The sequence below is a fragment of the Grammomys surdaster genome, unplaced genomic scaffold, assembly GCF_004785775.1.
Source record: "Grammomys surdaster isolate TR1022 unplaced genomic scaffold, NIH_TR_1.0 363, whole genome shotgun sequence".
Taxonomy (NCBI): domain Eukaryota; kingdom Metazoa; phylum Chordata; class Mammalia; order Rodentia; family Muridae; genus Grammomys; species Grammomys surdaster.
The window spans coordinates 129,414-137,053 of record NW_021604782.1 but is presented as its reverse complement, the minus strand read 5'-3'; the positions used below and the strand labels follow the sequence as shown (position 1 = coordinate 137,053).

Below are 7,640 nucleotides of genomic sequence, written 5' to 3'. Positions count from 1 at the left end.
GTTTGAAGCATGAGGCGTCAGCTCAGCAAGAGGTGAGAGAGAGGCTAGAAATTTAGATAGGGAAGTGTAAAAACAAGAAAACAGAGAAGCAAAACTGAATTTAGTGTTTGCTCAAATGTTCAGGTGATTGCAAATCTACTCAAATATAGAAAAGACACCCTGGGGGAGTGGGGAGCCTATGCAAATATAACAGAAGCTGGATGGATGGGGGAGGGTAAAAGGAGAGGAGGAAAAAATATTATCAGAGATAGCTGCTATTGCAGGAAGCACAGTGTGAAATTGAACACTGAGTCCAGGCAAGTAAATAGTCTACTAGAGCAAAACCCAGTAGTCCTCGGAGAAAGTCGTTGAATTCAGAGTTGCTGCAATACCAGCAATGGCCTGTTTTCACTGTAATTTATTAGACATGTCTAGAGAAAGGAGAAGAAAGCAGGAATAGCTGGTTTATTATCAGATGCATTATAATGTATTGCTAAAGGTAGAGGCATTTTGTAATGATAGAGGGGAGAGCCATCATCAGTGCACCTACACTTTACAGAGCAATAGGACATATGATGAAAGGCTTGAACAACTAAAGGGAGAAGTAGATGAACGCACAAGCTTCACTAATCTTAACAGACAACTTTCCACAGTTGACAAAACTAGAAAGTCAGTACAAGAAAAGAAGGTGTCAACAACACTATGCCCGACAGGATAGCTGATGCTTTAAAATACAAAACCATTATAAAACCAAACAACTGCAGATCGTGCCAAGACCACATGGAACCCCCCTCACGGAAGGCTTCATTCTGGACCGTTAAAGAAAAGCTCTCCACAGATTTAAGTGAACAACATTTTACGGGTGAATTTTCTAATCTCAAAAGAACTGGAAATAAAATACAAAGAGAAGCACTATCTTAAGAAAGTTAAAAACACACATCTAAAACATACAAGCCAGATAAGCAACAACAAGAAATTTTCATCTAAATTAGGCAGATTTCATAACCTTTCTTCTAGTTGATTGGCTTCTGCGATCACTTCAAGGCTCCTTCAAATGGGTGCATATACAAAGAACCATGTCCCTGGTAATATGAGTTCTGAATGGTTTAACAGCAGGAACTTGGCTCCATAAGGCCGATCTCAGGACTGTTTACCTCTGTAGTAGAAAGCAGCTAGAACACCTGGAAACAAGATGATGATCTCATTTTTACATCAAATAAATTACTTATGGAATTACTTATGTGTACCCAGTTACAGAAAGGGTTTTACTGGATATTTTCTATTGGTGCCTCCTAATCTTGCAACTTGCTTGCATCCTGAGTATTTAAATGATAAAGATCGAACAATACAACACTACGATCACCAAAAAAATTCATATATGTACACCCAAAATATTCATTTAAGTCCTGGCCTACACAGGCAAACTGACATGGCATTAGAAGCAATAAAAATGGTCACACAGATACATGGTGGTGAAAATCCTGGTAAGGCCAGGATACAAAGCTGGCTGTTACCTTCTCTTAGACATTTTTTCCCCCCTTCCTTGAGTCATTTCCTATGCTTTTCCTGTGTTGCACGTCAGGATTATTCTACCCCAGTGCGTATATTTTTCTCCCTCTCCAGTTACATCGCCCAGGGGCTTTTGCATTTAAACAGAAGGCATGTAGAAGATTGAAGCCCATTCAGAAAGAGAGACATAGCTTTTTACAAAAACGCTTCCGCAGAGGGCGAGATACATCATTAAAATACGTCTTTCTTCGTGTGCCCACCTGATGGAATAAAACCTAGGCTTGTATTCCCATTACAAAAGGGACAGTCATCCTGTTCTGACTTGGGAGCGACCCTGCTCTTCCCTCGCTGCCCGTCAGTTGGCGCTTTTTGCCTCCACCACCCCCAAGTCCCCCCCCCCCATTCCCACCCTCGATCCAGCTTTGGGGGCTGCAGTTGCTCCGCAGCTAGCAGGTCACGTGGCCTGGCAGAGCGAGGGGAGCCCTGCGTCGGAGCGAATGCGGGAGGAGGCGAGCCTTCCGCTACTCCCCGCCCGGCGGGGTTCTGCCAAGGCACCACCACCGAGACCGCCCAGCCTGGGCTACAACAGCGGTGGCCTGAGCTACAGTGGCAGTGGCCTTGACAAGCCAGGACGCAGCTGACCGCCTCCACAGGGTAGGTTTCCTGAGCCGCTGGTGTCGCGGAGAAGCGCGCCAGCGAGGGGACGCGACTCGGGAGCGACCGCAGCAGAGGGGAGTGGTGCCCCCCGAGGCCTGTGTCCCCCGCCCTGAGCCCCCGCAGGCTGGCTCGGCCGCGGCCCCGCCCTCGGTGCGTCTGCCGCACCAGGCAGGTTGCCTTGCTCTTTGGCGGTCGCCGGCCGGGCCGCATTGTCACCAGGCCCAGGGATGCCGCCCGGGAGCCCTACACAGCCCGGCCGCGCGGACTGCCCGAGCGCTACCCCTTAATGGCTGCCCGGGAGCGGGGCCCACTCGGCCGGTCCTCGGCGGGACGCGTCCTCCAGCGAAGGTGACCGGAGGAAGGCGTCCCTCCCGCTCCCGGGAACACCCGAGCCTGGAACGCCACTGCGAGGGACACAATCTCGGCCTGAAGGTGGGGAAACTGAGGCCGGAGGACAGAGGGAACTCCCCAAGGTCAGCGGCGACCCTAGATGACAAGCTAAGGGTTCTCTGTCACTATTATTTTCTCCAAAGCGTTAGTTAGATGGATGGGTGTGTCTCAACCCTCGCGCTGGTTCTTGTGCCCAGGCGTTGCCCATGCCGCACTGCGCTCGGGAGGTTGTCGTGGGGCTGAACCCTCGCAGGTCACAGTGGCCTGGCATCTTCTGCTCGGCCCTTGCTCTCCCTGCGGGACCACAATGCGGCTTCAGTGATGATCTCACCATGCGGATTATCAGCAAAATCTGCAGGTGTGGGTGTGTGCGCAAGTGCACGCCGGTTTCCCTGAGAGAAATAAACCATGTAAGGGAAATAGTTGTTTTATTGGAGGATTTATGCCCCACATAATTTATGAGATCAGAAGAGCAAACAAGGTGTGTCTAACGCTTAATATGATGAGAGAACCAGAAAAAAAGAAATGGAAATGATAATCATGGAGAAAAAAAAGCAAAATATAAAAAAGCTACATCTTTTAGATTGTTGAGATTCTGTTTATCTTTAAATTTTTCTGCATTTGAAGTTTTATATTAATGTAGTTGTTAATAATGTAATTACATTAATAATGGTATGTAGTTTTAATTTGCTTGTCTTTACCCATAGGAACCAATACCTAATTACCTGTGTTTGTCTTGTGCATTTATATGGATGGAATAGTAATTCTTTTCCCATATTTTAAATGGAGTACAATCACTTGTAGTTTTTCTAATTATAATTTAAAACACTCTTTAAAATGCTTTCATTATGTTTTTAATGTGTTGTTAGTAATCTGAGTATTAATTTGTCAAAACTTTGAACTATTTGAACAATTAAATGGTACATTTTGTTGTAATAAAATATGCCTCAATAAAGTTGTTTTTAGGCAAGATTGGAGGCATTGAAGGTGGTATGGCTGTAGATCAACGTTGTTTTTTAAAGCCTGGAGAATTATATTGGGTCATGAGAAAAACTAGGCTTAATAGGATTATAAAATATGCTCTAAAGTCTCAGTAATTAAAATAACAAGAGCCACAGCACCTACATACACACTGGCATAATGGCCCAGGCATGCTGTCCTAGTACTAGGGAGGTTGATGTAAGAGAATCTCTAGTTTCAGTCCAGTCTGAGCTTCATAGCAAGACCTTATCTCAGTATAATAAATAAGAATTAATAACAACAACAACAATAATAAAAAGAGACAAACATACAAATATAAGATATCTAATACACCACAAATGTAACAATTTAAATTAGGGGTTAAAAGGGATTTAGGCTTTCTTGCTGCCCTATCCACCATCCATGTGTCTGGCACAAGACTCATTGTTGAGTGAAATTTTGAGTACAGGTCGTTGAGCTCATACTTGTTCTTTGCAGGCACGTGGAAAGCCAGTGGGAAACCTCCTTCCCTCATGCCTCTCGGCTCACTTTCATTAAATTGTATTCCCTATATAAAATAAAAATGGTCATATTATGGACATTTTCTATAATTTGAATCAATATAGTTGCCCTTCTCATCCCATTTGTTCCCCGGCCCTTTCCATTACTAACAGAATTTAACGGAGAAATCCTTACTGGTCCTAAGTAGCATAACTCACCATTTCTGCCAGGTGTATTACTTACTATCCCCTATCAAACAGTATGCCTTGGAAGTACCTTGTAAGATTTACCAATTACCATGCAAATACTCATTTGTTGAAACCATATTGCTTCCTCTTGGAGTAAACTGAATTGAGATTGTGTAAATTCTCAAAGCTCATTTTGGAAAAAGGACTATCTCTCTATTAACTGAGATCTTCCGGTAGAAGAGTGTTCTTTTAATGCATTTATTAGTGACTTTTAAAATATCCTTTAGTAAAATATAAATAGTGTATAGCCTGCCTATGTCTCCAAATTATTTGTAAATATTTCATTTTTATTCTAAATGTATTCCTTTTCTACTTTACCTGAGTTTTTTTATTCCATTAATGAAGTTTGATTGATGGATGAAATAATTTATTTTATATATTCTATAAATATGTAGTGTACATGTCTCTTCAGAAGTAACCAGTGGTACTATGCACCCACATGTGCACACGCGCGCGTGCACACACACACACATATAGACACACACACACACACCACATATTGTTTTACATTGTTACCTACCACATCTTAAAAGAGATTCTTATTATTTCTGATGGTTTTTCATTTCACTTGCTGGGCCCAGACATACACGTTGGGTAAAAGCAGGGATCCTGGATTAACCTCTTACTACTCTATTCCAAAGTCTTTGTTAACCACTGCAAGTTTATTCTGCCTCAGCCTACCTACCTACAAAGTGAACTTAATAATTATCATAGGCTTTTTACGCAGATCTGCTCAATGCTTAAAAGAATACTTGTCACATAAATGCTGGGCAAAGTTAGAAATAAGTAGTCCTCTGCCCTGTATGTGATTGGGCTGTATGTTACTCCCAATTTTATAGCAGAGAAATTAAGGGCCAAGGTGGCCAAAAGACTTCCTGGGGTCTTTTATTTGCTCAACAGTCGTTACATCTCTTCTCAGCATAGAGTACTTACTGTGCTGGCCTGTGAGGCCAGGTAAATGACACTGAATCCTGTAAGAGGGGACATAAAGAGCTGTTGAGTGATGGGTCATCAGTAAAGCCATGAAAGGCATCAGGCAGCATGGACAGAGCGTGGGCTTTGAATTTCCTGTGATGGTTTGCTAAGATCTATTTTTCCATCTAAATGGGATTAATCATATTGCTATTTGAGACTGATTGGTCCAAACAAATGGGTTCAGGGGTCTAACACACCCTGGAATGTGCAATGAGGGTGTAGCAAATACCTATAAGTAGATATTGGACTCTGTACCCTAGGGTTTGTATCTATGGATTCAACTAACCGCAGATCAAAAATGATCCAAGAAATGAAATTTTCTTTAAACCAAACATGTTTGTATTAGTTTTTATTGTCATTCTTCTCCAAACAACAACAACAAAAACACAGCTATTATTTACATAGCGTTTGCATTCTGACTGGTATTAGAGATAATTTAATGTGTTTAAGAAGTGCACACCTAGCACATAAAGACTGTGACAATTTATATAAAGAATCTATGCATCTTCAGATTTTGGTATTCTGAGAGGTGGGGAGTTCTAGAACCTATCCACTTTGGATCCTAAGGGACAATTGTACAATCTAAAGTAGAAAGTGACAGCTAAGTACTCTGAGGAAAGTCCTAATATGTGTAAGAAAAAAGTGCTCAGTTCTGTTGGGGAAGTCAGGCTGTTGTTTAGAAGGGATGTGTACCTCTTGATGTGCGTTTCCATGGTTGAGTTGGTGTTTGTAAGAGGGGTGCTGTTGAAAAGACCATCAGAGCTGAATTCTGGGGGTCTTGGCAAAGCATTGGACTGTCTTCTGCAGACACAAGGGAACTGCTGTCAACCAGCTCTATAGAAAAGAGTGCTGTTCTGACTACTCCAGAGGGTCAGATGGTCATGGACACTGTTACCATGGTTTGCAGCATCCCATCCCATGTCTGAGGAAGGGCTTCCACAGGCGAAGGTCAGACTGCCATGGACACTGTCACCATGGTTTGCAGCATCCCATCCCATGTCTGAGGAAGGGCTACTCCAGAGGGTCAGATGGTCATGGATGCTGTCACCATGGTTCGCAGCATCCCATCCCGTGTCTGAGGAAGGGCTTCCACAGGCGAGGGTCAGACTGCCATGGACACTGTCACCATGGTTTGCAGTATCCCATCCCATGTCTGAGGAAGGGCTACTCCAGAGGGTCAGACGGTCATGGACGCTGTCACCATGGTTTGCAGCATCCCATCCCGTGTCTGAGGAAGGGCTTCCACAGGCGAGCTTTTTTCATCTAATCGTGTCTCAATCGTGAGAATTTTTAAAATTAGTTTTTAAGTTATTATACAGAACATAGTTATGGAACTTTCAAAATACTTCATACTTACTTGGCCTCTCCATCCCTGTTCTTCTGCTTCCCCTGCAGTTCCTCTTCCTCACTCCCAGTAGCCTTTCTCTTTTCATGTGACATATATTCATTTTCCTCCTTTCCCTTCCCATTAAGATCTCTACTTCTCTTGAGGGTCTCTTTCTAATTTTATAACTTATCCCACACACACACATGCATATGCACACACACACACACATATGCACACATGCACCACACACTCAATATACTCACACGGAAATATTAAAGTATAAGATCAGCATACAAGAGAAAACATGGTATTTGTCTCCCTAAGCCTGGCATATTTTGCTTAATGTAATGACTTCCAGTTCAGCCTGTTTTTCTGCCATATGTCATTATTTCACATTTCTTTAGAGATGAATAAGATTCTGTTCTGTATACGTGCCATGTGTTCTTGACCATTCCATCTATTGATGGACTTGAGGTCTGCTTTGGTTTCCTGGCTGTTCCAAATACTGCAGCAATAAATATATGCAACTTTCTCTGTGGCATGTTGACAAAAAGTCCCCTGGATTTGTAGTCAGGGGTGATACAGCTAAGTCATATGGGATTGTGGTGGTTTGAATATGCTGTTTTGCCTACACGTGTACAGTGAGTGCATTCCCGATGTCAGCATAGGCCATTAACGGTGTCAGATCCCCTGATTCTGCAGTTGTGGATGATTTTAACAAGCTGTTATGTGGGTGCTTGGACATGAACCTGTGTCCTCTGCAAAAGCAGCAAGTGCTTTTAAACACTGAGCCACCTCTGTAGCTCTCCAAGTAGAATTAATTTGCCTTTTCCTGGCTAAGGACGTTGAATGGTTTTCATATATATTTTTGTCATTTCTCCTTTTAAGAACTGTCTATTCACTAGCCATTGATATCAAAATTTTTATTTTTGAGATTATAATTACAGCATTTCTGCCTTTCTTTTCCTTCCCCCAAACCCTCCCATATACTCATTCTTGCTCTCTTTTAAATTCTTGGTCTCCTATTCATTAATTTTTGTTACAAGCATAGATAGATAGATAGATAGATAGATAGATAGATAGATAGATAGATA

At 42.7% G+C, this 7,640-nt stretch overlaps 1 protein-coding gene across 2 annotated transcripts in view; it reads left to right on the top strand.

The window, feature by feature from the left end:
- Window positions 1–1,892: 1,892 nt before the first annotated feature.
- The window catches only part of Tmem246 (transmembrane protein 246), a 14,959-nt gene continuing 9,211 nt past the window's right edge, over window positions 1,893–7,640 (top strand). Inside the window, exon 1 of one of the 2 annotated variants that reach the window (XM_028779985.1) lies at window positions 1,893–2,142. The gene's annotated coding sequence lies outside the window, so the exon portion shown is untranslated. Of the gene's footprint in view, window positions 2,143–2,297; window positions 2,578–7,640 lie in introns of those variants that run through there. The other variant, XM_028779986.1, reaches the window with a different exon arrangement.